The 13208-nt window shown below is 35.3% G+C and overlaps 1 protein-coding gene across 2 annotated transcripts in view; it reads right to left on the bottom strand.

Annotated features, from left to right (window-relative positions):
• Positions 1 to 10732: 10732 nt before the first annotated feature.
• Positions 10733 to 13208, bottom strand: part of LOC141378433 (uncharacterized) — a 283306-nt gene continuing 280830 nt past the window's right edge. For both annotated transcript variants that reach the window (XM_073927812.1, XM_073927811.1), the window contains one exon: positions 10733 to 10829. The gene's annotated coding sequence lies outside the window, so the exon portion shown is untranslated. The remainder of the gene's footprint in view (positions 10830 to 13208) is intronic.

Consider the following 13208-nt stretch of genomic DNA (forward strand, 5'->3'; position numbering starts at 1 on the left):
CTGTTGTTTCAACAAACCCCAAACCTCATCCTAACACTAACAGCAATTGCATTACTCATCATCACAAAAAGTGTAGTTACACTATAACAAGAACCCTTTGTTAAAGTGTGCCTCTTTTCGTAAGACCTAGTGTCACTCAAATGTACCATTGAGTTTTAACTAATCATTTAGCATAAATCCAAATTTCAACATAGGGGTTTCTGACCGTTTCACTTTAGTCTTACTGCATTCAAATAGCTGCGAATGACAAATGTAACCCATGCACAAACTTTAAATTGAAATAAAAACAACTATATACCTAATACTTCAAACCATTGAGTTCTGTTTGTTCTGTCAGACTAATGCAGCATGGAGCCTGAAACGCAAAACTGCGGAGAATTCCCCTGACAGGAGTGCGGTGGCTTAAACATTAAGACCTGTTGAGATGGTTGCTTTTTTCTGCCGAACCGGAAGGAGGGATGCTATTTGCCCCTTTATAAAATATGTCATTAGGAAGAATTCATGTCACACAAAGGGACGGCAGTCAAAAATTGCCCCACCACTGTTCAGTAATTATATAGTTTGCCCAGGCTGCGGGCTGTCATGCGTCGAGGCAGGTGGCAAGTCCATCATGCAAATGGCTTGGCGGTGCCGCCATAATTAGCCAGCGCGAGTCGCCCAAATTAACAATTAGCTAACATGCAATTCTCTCTGTGAGCCCAGCGGCTCGCCGTTGTGTGACCATTGTATTACGCAGCCAATTGCACGTATGGCGTATCATTTATCATTTCTATGCTCAATTTACAATTCTATGGCAAAAGAAAATCAGGGTAAACGTCTGTGAGAATTAGAATTTCCGTGACTGGTTGCTCAGTTTCCGGGGTAAGCTATGTGCACAATACAAATCACATACATTCAGAGCTTTACCAGTCTAAACGAGGAACACCAACACTCTTCCAAGCGAACTTGCATTTGTTGGGGGATTTTCATTAATATGCTCAGTTAGCTAATTTCACTCGATTTGACAACTATAGCTCTATAAATGCTGGATTCTTTTAGTTTAAAATAGCATATTAGAGTAAAATATGGAAAAACCCAACCCAATTTTTATATATTTATTTGTTTTTAACCAAACGCTTTGAGCTATATTTGAGTCTTTATTTTACATTGGGTCGAAACAACGCAGTATTTGTAGAGTGCTATGGTATTGATTCGTAGCAACCCCAAAATTTTGACTGTGCCTATAGGGTGACTTCATAAATACTTCTTGTATGATCAAACAGCCCCAGTGCATGGCACGAGCAATATTATGAGTGTGGGTTCAATTCCCAAAGAAAGCCATAAAGGTATAGTTCAGCGAAAAAAACGAAAAGTCTGTTATGATTTCCCCACCGTTCACTTGTTTCAAACATTGATGAGTTTGTTTTTACACTTGAACTCAAAAGAAGATATTTATAATTCAAAACCTGTAACTATTCACTTCCATAGGCTATTTGTATTTCCTACTATGGAAGTCAATGGCTACAGATTTTCAGCAGAACAGAAGAAAGAAACGCATAAGGTTTGGAACCACTTAAGAAAGAGTAAATGTGAATAGGCCTAAATGTCATTTTTGGGTAAAATATAGCTACATTGAAGTCGCTTTAAATAAAAGTGTTTGTCAAACAGCCTAAATTAATGTCATTACACAGGTCATTGTTTTTTTTTTTTTTTTTTTTTTTTTTTAAATAATTCTGTTAATCTAAAATTCAAAAAATTCCACATATCACAAACAGAGCTCAGGTTATCGCTTTAGGTTTTTGGTGAAAATTGAGGACGGGCCCACGCTGTGCAGCAGTTAAGTAATCCAGACCTAAAAGGTGCTGCTTTTTTAACCCCTCCAGTGATCTCCTTGCACCCGGCAGACTGAACGCCTCCCAGCAGATAGCCCCAAACACAGCCCACCCACTTACTCATTATTCCGGGCTGCCCTCCGACATGACACGGGAACAAAGTAGGCGTTAAGCCACATTAGAGCCGGGATGGGAGTCATCAGTAACCTGTTATCAGTTAATGAAGGGAAACACATGCGGGGCGATACACAGTAGCCGATCAATAGCGCGCTCGGACAATGAGCTGCTCACAAAAAAGAGAAATGCAAATCAATTAGAAACCTTGTTTGCATCGGGTCCGCTCAGTCTATTCCAAGCAATTACATGTTCATTAAAGCTAATTTATCCGGGATGCTGCCGCAGGGACAACAACAGTTGTTTGTTGCTCCATCATTTTCAAAGGTATAGAATAAATGCATAATGCGTTATAGCGTAATGGCGACAGTCGACATTGAGATTTTCAATAACGTGTCTTATTAATTTTAGGAGGGTTAAGCTGAAAACCCCAAAATAAGATATAAATAGAGGGTGCCCAAACATTTTCATTTAAAGGGCCAAAAACAAATATAATTTAGAGCCATGAGCCGAAGATAAATAAAAATATTTTACATTAGTTGCACGGATAATTTCCTAATCTATTTCATAATATTAAAAAAAATAAATAAAAAACTTTAAATCGTATTACCAAATGCACTATAACTTTATAACACAGTGGAGTTCAATTCTGAATACTGCTCAAGCAGAAGCTGCCTTTGCCTTGATTTGCTTACTAAAGTCTCTGCATTGTCCTCTACCCGTCAAGCGATTTACATTTCACATTTAATCTACATTTTAAACTAAACTACACCATTTAATTGAAACATTTAATTTTAGTTAGCTTTTTGTGGCTTAACAATAAAACAAACAAATAAAAGGTTACATTAAATTTGAAAAGACAATATCTAAACCATCCCCATTCTCCTCTCTCTCTCTTTTCTCAGATATAGGGCCAAATCAAAGGTTACCATGAGCCAACTTTGGCCCACAGGCCCTAGTTTGGACATCTCTGGTCTAGAACATGGTCTCTTTATTTTTATTTTGTCTCATCACAGCTTATTATCGCAAGCTTTACATTTAAATAAAAATAACTCTATAATGTTATAAATTATGCAGTACATTTTAGGGTATATGGCGATTTTACAGAATGTAAAACAAAGTAAAAAAGTAATTTATTTTTGTGCAAAGACCATTTTAATAAATCACATTTTTAATCATAAGAACCAATATTAAATGGTATTAATGGAATCAATGCAAATAAAAACCTATATTTTAAGCGTGAACATTTATTTTTACGTTACTTTCATCATCTTTCAACTTGTTTTACATATTCAACTTGATGTGTTAAGCCAGTTTAATGTATGTTGAAATGAAGAGAGCAATTATTTGAATCAACTAAAATTAAGAAACTACTATTTTTTACAGGGATCCTAAAAAAAGACAAAGAATATTATCATCATGTATGCCAGGCCAACAATGTATCTTTTTCAAAAGTGTGTGATTTTATTTATTTATTATTCTTATAATTTTTTTTTTTGTTGAGGATTTTAAATGAATGGCAAAAGCAAATATTTTCTATCACTTAAAAAAAAACTTAAATGCTTCCCTTATAAAAACACCTGGCATATATCTTCAGCCATATAGAAGACTGTTCAACACCTTAAACAAGGGTGCTCTGTTAAAGTAGACATCTACGTCTACATCTCTTTCTCATCATCAGTCATGATTGAAGATGACACTGCTTTTTCATTTCTGCAACACACTGCTGGCATGGCATCTACCCGTGGCACCAAACCACATGCAGCTTAAATATGTATCCAAAACAAGGAATGGAAAAGGCTCCCTGACTCGGCTAATGAAGTTCCTCTGCCCGCAAGACAACAAACACTTCAGACACCTTCAGATACACCAGTTTGGCAGTGAACACGTGTAAGTTTGAATCAGCTCTTTCATATTATAAGAAGATCTTTGCCAAATCGACTGCCGATTGAGAGCCATTTTGAGTAAGCATACTTGACTTGAGCTATGTATAGTGACACGCTGAAGTTTATCTGATGAATGGTAAATGAAAGGGGTTAAAGCTAAAATCATCCACATGATTGCACGGCTGTTCTTTCCAGGAAAAAAAAAGTCTGCATGGGGTGGATTCATGGTGGCAACAAAATGCATTTATGAATTAGAATGACTTCAATCAGGCGGAAATAGAAAAGAGCATAGATATCATAGATGTGCATGAATCTGCTCATAAGTACGCTGAGTGTTCGGGATATTTCCTTTTATTTCAGTCTATCCCGCTTTTAGGATACTCAGTCACAAAAATGTCAGATAAGATGGACATTTGCAATGAATTTTCTTAATTTAGTGATTTATTTGTAGAAAATGGATTTTGCTATAATTTACTAAAATTTTAGACTACTTTGATACACTAAACCAGATATTTGAAGAAATGTAATTGTACACTATAGAAAAACAGGTTTCAAGATTATTTATTATCTTTTTAGAGAAATGTCTATAATTTTGTCGATAATTAATAAAAAGAAATTTACTAACAATTTGAAAAAAAAATTCAAAGCTCAATATTATTACAGAAATAATATATTACTTTCATATAAAGCTGCACGGTTTACGTGTACTAAGGTAGTATTGTGATATAATGGCTCTAAAATACTGGCGTTACCATTGTAGATTTGGAAAAGTCAATAAAATGCTCACACTGTGCAACAATAGACCGTTTTATTTTAAAGGGAGCCTGTGCAAAATTTGTGCCTTTTATGGTAGAATATTGCACGATTTATGTTCGACTCTGAATCAATTAATTTCTGCTCCTGTCAATATGATTTAGAGTAGCTACAACAACCGCGACAATCTCTTAAAAAGAGACCCACAAAGTGAAAATTTTAATTACTTTGGTTTCTTACCAGATAAGACTGGAAAAAAAACAATAACAATAGATACAGAAAGCTGAAACAATTTTGACCACTTTATAAAGCCTCATTTGGTTGGAAAAAAATGCTGTTTTGTAACTAATTTTGTTTGATATAATTTGTATCTTTATTTAATGCATTTTTGTTGGTCAGTTATCTACAAAATAAACAAAAAGAACAAATACATTTCAGGTGAAGTGATGTGCAAACACACTTTTTTTCAATAATAAGGGAATTATTAATTCAATTCAAGGCCTATTATAACATCTAAAATATAGTATTTCTGACAATTTTCAAGTTTGAGTTATGGATTACAGTATTGCAATGCTACTTGGTATCATGATACTTCAGCTGGTATAGTATCGTAACATAAATTAATGGTATTGCGACAATCCTACTCCAATACAATAAAAAGCTACAGTTTAAAACAACACTGGACCCTATATTGACTGTTCACTATGTGAAAAAAAGAACATCAGTTTTATTCAATGTCTTATACATTTATGGTGGGTCAAAAATGCTAAAATCTCTCAATATGCCAATTTCACCTTTAATTTTTGTGTTTGTCTATACTTTGCCCAAATTTGTCTTGGGAACAACTCGTCATTTTTACAGTGAATATCCATCCGATCCTTTAACTGAAAGTCTAATCAGACAAATTACAGAAAAAAAAAACTTATAACCAGTTTAATTTCAATGGCTTTCTAGGCTTACTGTACTACATTTCCCTTTTTAACAGAGATTTAATTCATAAGAACAAAATCAAGCATCCGCACTTTACGATGGCGTGAATAGCTTTCTAATGCTGTACAGTGTGGCTAATAAAACATTATGGTAATATCCCATAATGCCCAACATGTTCCACTTGATATTATTTGCTACTTCATTTATATTGTTTCAGTCTTGCCAGAGAGGGAAACACAGCACCATTCACTAGCTGCTCATGTTGATGTTGCTCTTTTTATGCGCAATGAATGGTCACCTGGGGAAGCATGCAACTTAATATTTTAAGCTTCTCATTAACGGCTCTTTCACAAGCATCTTGCCGTTTCATATAGCGTATTGCAGTGGTGCGCAAAGACTTTTTGCCACGTGATCGCACAGACCCCTGCCCCCGTTTTCAAGCTTTTGCCCCCCCCCATTCCCAATCTGAGTTAGCTTCCTAGTGCAGGACCGTAGCATGCTGTGTTTTGGCAGAAAATCAATAAAGGGGAAAATCTGCTCTAATCATCCGCACATTTACCATCACAATCAACAATCAAAGCCAAGACCTGAGTCTTTATTTGTAGGCCTGAGCTGCCCAATTTTCCCACTGTGAAAGGCAGGCTAAATTAGAACCCTTGGTTCCTGTTAGCAGCTCTTAATGGCTCTGATTTGTGAACTGCTAAATGAGGTTATGTAAATTGATCCTGAGTGCAGGCAGGGGCCCCCAGGTGACAGGTGCAGGTTCCTGTGAGCAATGGCAGAGGGGGAATCATGAGACAAGGAGCGAGAAAACTTAGCGAGGCTGCAGGAGCAATAAAACGCACAAGCGTATTAGATGGATTTTCAATTAAACTCTTAAAAAGTACAGTTGACTTTCATTAGTAAGAAATAATTGTAATGTTTGCTAATTGTCCATGTGCTGACTTCAAGACAATGCAGCTTCTACAAAATCAACTCATCGCACAAGAGAGGAAAATCGCATTAAGGCTTTTGTTTTTCTTTCATTTTGATGGGAAAATTGTAGGAGCAACAATTTTTCAGTGTGTTTGAAGTAGATGAGAAAATATGTTAGATTAGTTTTTGATTATAAAAAACAATAAAAGACACAATGCTATTAGATGGATTTTCAAATGAACTCTCAAAAAGTACAGTTGACTTTCATTTGTAAAAGAATAATTGTAATGTTGGCTATAATTGTGTGTGTGTGTGTGTGTGTGTGTGTGTGTGTGTGTGTGTGTGTGTGTGTGTGTGTGTGTGTGTGTGTGTGTGTGTGTGTGTGTGTGTGTGTGTGTGTGTGTGTGCTGGCTTCAAGACAATTTTTTAAATTCAAAACTGATAGCACAAAAGGGTTATCTTCACCACATACAGAATCCTGCTGTTTTTCATAACGTAGAGTGGATGTTTGAAGTAGACTAGAAAAAAATGTTCTTATAGGTTCCTATAGCAGTCCAAAAACACAGGTTTGTAAGCAACATTTAGCACAACCAATTCAACTCAAGATAGAGTTCCAAATTTAAGTGGAAAAGCGGTGCTGTTGTGTACTGATTGATTAATTAGATTTTTTTTTTTTGAGCTTTGAAATTTCCCGTTTTGAACAACAACCAAAAATTTAAAGCAAATAAGATTAATAAGTAAATAATGTACAATATTATTAGTTTCAAATTTTATATAAAATGCATTTTACCATTTTATTACAATGCAGCCATTTTTGACTGTGAGGAATATTTGACATTTTTTTGTCAGGACCAATAAACACTTTTGAGAATTGTGTCTAATTGTTTGATTTCTTTGTTCATTGCTTGATTCTGATTGTTCACTTGGTGACTGGTAAAGCCTTTAACAAGTTTTGTATCAATTAAAAAAAAAACTGATTTAAAATAAGTTAAAATCTGAAAACCATAATTTGAAATCAAAAATAACCAGATTTTCAGGGGATTAAAGTGAGGATGATCATTTAATTCACTTTTAGCTTTAAACTTATTTAACCTTTGGTTTCTACACTCACTTTATGGTTTAGAATGTTACAAAAAAGTGTAGCATAAACACCCTTCAGATTAACCAAAAAACACGTAATAGACTCCCTTTTGCCATCATTTCCATTCAGTTAAATTAAAAAAAATGATTTGTCAAAAGTCATTTGCCTAAATCTTTTAAGAAATTTGACTATCATATACACTTCCATTATTTTCATCCTCTTTTGTGTAGCTTTAACACGAAACAAAGGTGCAGCAACGCCAAGATGAGTTTGATACATAAGAACTAATTAAATCTATACCATGAATGCAGTTTAAGTTTATTTGGATAAAAGCTTCTGACAACTGCATAAGTGAAATGTCTTGATTCAGTTCAAACACTAAAAACAATCTTAGAAGGCTACTTAGAGCAAAAATCATTCACATGGAGCACAGTGCAGTACACTTTTCCATTATTGTTTAACCACCATGTTTTTGCCGGCAAGAAGTTCTTGATATTTATTAGTATTGTTAATTTCACATTACACATTCTTTTAGATACACTGTACATACACTAGGGCTGTACAAAATATTGTTTGAGAATCGACATTGCAATGTGTGTATCCGGAATTGTCACGTCACAGAATTTGATTATTTAATTCATTTATTTATACATTTTCCTTCGACTTAGTCCCTTATTTATTAGGGAATGCCACAGCAGAATAAACCGCAAACTATTTTGGCATATGTTTTATGCAGCGGATGCCTGTCCAGCTGCAACCCAGTACTGGGAAACACCCATACACTCTCACATTCACACACACTTATACACTACGGCCAATTTAGTTTATTCAATTCAACTATAGCGCATGTGTTTGGACCGTGAGGGAAACCGGAGCACCTGGAGGAAACTCATGCCAACACAGGGAGAACATTCACACGCATCACAGAAATGCCAACTGGCCTAGCCGGGACTCGATCCAGCGACCTTCTTGCTGTGAGGCGACAGTGCTAACCACTGAGCCACTATGCCATTTTGATAAAGATATTATTAAATATTATTTATACAATGATGACCATGTTATTTTACGTTTAATTGTAAAATTTGTATATTTCGACACTTTTGAAGTCCCCAGAAAACCATAAAGCGATGGTTATTTAACTTTTAATTTTTGCTTTGTCATTGTTGTATATGCTTGTTATTTTTTATATTTTATGCAGATGCACCACATGGAAAATGGCTTCATAATTTCAGTGGATCTGAACAAATGAAATCTTTCAGAATAGAGCTTTTCAAATCATCTGCTGAAATTATATTCTACATAGCCCCCCTGAATTATTAGCCCCCTTGTTTATTTTTTTCCCCAATTTCTGTTTAACGGAGAGAAGATTTATTTCAACACATTTCTGAACATAATAGTTTTAATAACTCATTTGTAATGACTGATTTCTTTTATTTTTGCCATAATGACAGTAAATAATATTTTACTAGATATTTTTAAGACACTTCTATACAGCTTAAAGTGACATTTAAAGGTTTAACTGGGTTATTTAGGTTTACTAGGCAGGTTAGGGTAATTAGGCAAGTTATTGTATAACGATAGTTTGTTCTGTAATCAAAAAAATTAAAAAATAAAATAGCTTAAAAGGGCTAATAAGTTTTACCTCAAAATGATTTTTAAAATATAAAAAATTCTAGTCAAAATAAAACAAATAAGACTTTCTCCAGAAGAAAAAAATATTATCAGACATACTGTAAAAATTTCTTTGCTCTGCTAAACATAATTTAAGAAATATTTTAAAAAAAGAATAAATAAATAAAAGGGGACTAATAATTTTTCACTTCAACTGTATGTATATAACAAAACAAAATATCACAACGTCAGATTTTTTCAATATCGTGCTGCCCTTACATAAACCTTAGGAAACGTACACAAATAAAAAAAATATAGACGCAACATGAATACACAGATTCTTTCAGATTGGACAATGTGGTTTGTGTAATATATCTAAAAGTTGCTTTTGAAGAAATGAAAACATGTTAGACAAGGTTGCATTTTTCTAGCAAAATCTGATCATTTCAAAAACTATTTGTACAGCAGATATAGATGAAAGGTCACTATAGCATATTAGCCATGTCTTGGATATTTCTAAATTGAATTGCACACTCCCTCTCGCTTTCAGGTTCTTTCACACTCCCCATAGACCTTGTGAGGGATTTTTCCAAACACTCCTTTACTTGCTGTAAAACAGAGGGAAAGAAAGTAGATGCAAAGAAAAGGTATTTTAACTAGGAGATATATGGGAAAATATGAAACAATAACGTTAGATCTGATCTTGCATGTTTCTTGCTCAGAGTTGCAGAATAAAACAGATTGTGTAACTTCTGTTCTAAGCTGCCCTTCGACAATCACACAAATTGATGTGATCCTGTTTGGATAATTTTTCATGTTTTTCCAGTGTAAATGAGACTTAAAAAGGCCACTTTCCTTTTTGAATACCCCAACACAATCATTCAGATGGAGAATGTATAAGAATTGTATGCTTGTAAAGCGCTTGAATCTCAACAAATGTCATTTCTGAGTGCTTTTGAGAGCGAATGTTTTGGTCCATGATTTATGATAAAGTATCATTAGAAATAAAGGGTAAAGATAAAGAAAAGTCTCCTGCTGATCAGTTTATGAATAGGTCTACAGTTAGGAAACTTGTTTATACAGTAATATAGATTATAATAATATTACCAACATGTGGGTCAATGATGAAAATGGGTTTCATTAAAACAAGAGTAATAAAAAACTGTATTATTATTAGTAAATATACTGTACATTCAACTGTGACATTGATTGATTGATTGATTGATTGATTGATTGATTGATTGATTGATTGATTGATTGATTGAAACTGATAAAAAATACTGACTATCATTAATTTTACAGTTGTTTACAGAAACTACACTTAAAAACATGATTACTGCTTCTTGTTCAAACTACCTGTTTAAGAGCTGAAACAACACAATTCTTGTAATTTCTTTGGCCAGTTTATTTTTTTTATGTTCAGTCCACTTAAATTTGTAAGCCATTAGGTTCACTTACGTGTTTTGTGTTCAGACAACATGAAGGTACTGTGCTGGTCCAACTACCAGATTTTTATACAATGTGTCACAAAAGTGAGTACACCCCTCCCATTTCTGCAAATATTTATTTTTATCTTTACATAGGACAACACTGCAGAAATTACTCTTTGACACAATGAATAGTAGTCAGTGTAAAGTGTGTATAGCAGTGTAAATGTATTGTCTTCTCAAAATAACTACAAATACAGCAAAAATAGATGAACCCCTGGCAACAAAAGTAAGTACACCCCTTAGTGAAAATGTAAAAATTGAGCACAATTAGTCATTTTTCTTCCCCTGTGTCATGTAACTCATAAGTGTTGCACTGTCTTGGGTATCCACAGATAGCAGGTGAGTTAAATTTGGTATAAAAGCTCTTCCACTCTCTCAACCAGGCCACTGAAAGTTCAACATGGCACCTCATAGCAAACAACTCTCAGAAGACCTGAAAAACAAATTGCCTTACACAAAGATGGCCTAGGCTATAAGACAACAGCCAACACTCTGAAACTGTGCTGCAGCACAGTGGCCAAGACCATTCAGTGCCTCGCTATGGCCGGTCAAAGAAGCAGAGTGCACGTTCTCACTGTCACATCCAAAGATTGTCCTTAAAAAACAGGATGAAGGATGAATACTTCCAGCATTGCTGCAGAGATTGAAGATATGGGAGGTCAGCCTGTCAGTCTGTATGCCGCACACTGCATCAAATTAGTCTGCATGGTTGTGGTCCTAGAAGGAAGCTTCTTCTAAAGATGATGCAAGAAAGCTTGCAAACAATTTGCGCCAGACATGCAAACGAAGGACCAGGATTACTGGAACCATGTCCTGTGGTCTAAGACGGTGAGGAGTACAAAGACAAGTGTGTCTTGTCTACCAGTAAACATGATGGTGGGAGTGTCATGATCTGGGGCTGCATGCATGCTGCTGGCATTGGGGAGCTACATTTCATTGAGGGAAACATGAATTCAAACATGTACTGTGACATACTGAAGCAGTTCCCTCAGGAAACTGGACTGCAGAGCAGTGTTCCAGCATGATAATGACCCCAAACACACCTCCAGGATGACCACTGGCTTGCTAAAGAGGCTGAGGGTAAAGGTGGATGGACTGGCCAAGCATGTCTCCAGACATAAACCCCATAGAACACCTCTGGGGCATCTTGAAAAGGAAGGTGGAGAAGCACAAGGTGTCAAATGTCCACCACCTCCATGATGTTGTGATGGAGGAGTGGAAGAGAATTTCAGTGGCAACCTGTGTAGCTCTGGTCAACTCCATGCCCAAGACAATTAAAACCATGCTGGAAAATAATGGTGGCCAGACAAAATATTGACATTTCACATTTTCACTAAGGGGTGTACTCACTTTTGTTGCCAGGGGTTCAGCTATTATTGGCTGTATTTGTAGTTATTTTGAGAGGACAATACATTTACACTGCTATACACACTTTACACTGACTACTTTTCAAAGTGTCAAAGAGTCATTTCCGCAGTGTTGGCCTATGAAAACATATAAAGAAATATTTGCAGAAATGGGCGGGGTGTACTCACTTTTGTGACACATTGTATAGAGGATTTGTAGTTCACAGCATGCTTACTGTGGGATTGAATTAAAAGAGGGGAAATGTTGACAATAAAAGTAATCTTAGGTTTATATATATATAATTTAATATGTTAAAGGAAAGACTTTTTAATCTTTACTTTAGTTTGAAGGTTTAGAAGAGTTTCATGTAATGCTTTGAGTTTTGAGATTACCACCTTGCAAAAGCACACATGCTTTAGGTGTTGGCTGCTTAATTAGAAAGAAATGCAGTATGTTGCTTTGCTCGGTGAGCAATAAATGTCCTATAATTAGTTCTGAGATCAGTCTCAATCAACTGTATATGTAACTCATGAAATGCTTAAAAATTACTCTTTTAGTTCATTTAGGATAACTTCACATAAAACTAAGAGACTTCGAAATGTACGACACGATAATAGACTCGCATGATATTACCAGGCATCACGGTGACGCAGTGGGTAGCACAATCGTCTCACAGCAAGATGGCTGCTGGTTCGAGCCTCAGCTTGGTCAGTTGGCATTTCTGTGCGGAGTTTGCATGTACTCCCCTTGTTCATGTGGGTTTCCTTCGGGTGCTCCGGTTTCCCCAAAACGTCCAAAGATAAGTGGTATAGGTGAATTGATTAAGCTAAATGGTCCTTAGTGTATGCGAGTAAATAAGTGGTATCCTAGTGATGGGTTGCAGCTAGAAGGGCATCTGCTGCGTAAAACATACGCTGGATTAGTTGGCGGTTCATTCCGCAGTGGTGATGCCAGATTAATAAAGGGACTAAACTGAAAAGAAAATTAATGAAAGAATAAACAAATTTATTAGATGGAAATCCTGCCCTTATTTAAATTGAGTTCATTCGATGAGTTTTTTTTTCTTTTTTTGAGAGTACTACAATACTGTTTATTACAATAATAGTTTACAATACTGATTTCTGACAAAAAGATCTATTTGCTGACAAACTACACACACAAAACATGCTGGGTTCTACACAACCAATTTGAATTGGGACAACATGAAGGGATCAAGTTAACATTTGTTTTTACAAATGTAAATGGATTGAACATAAAACAATTAAGTTGT

Source organism: Danio rerio, chromosome 17 (genome assembly GCF_049306965.1).
Source record: "Danio rerio strain Tuebingen ecotype United States chromosome 17, GRCz12tu, whole genome shotgun sequence".
Lineage (NCBI taxonomy): Eukaryota > Metazoa > Chordata > Actinopteri > Cypriniformes > Danionidae > Danio > Danio rerio.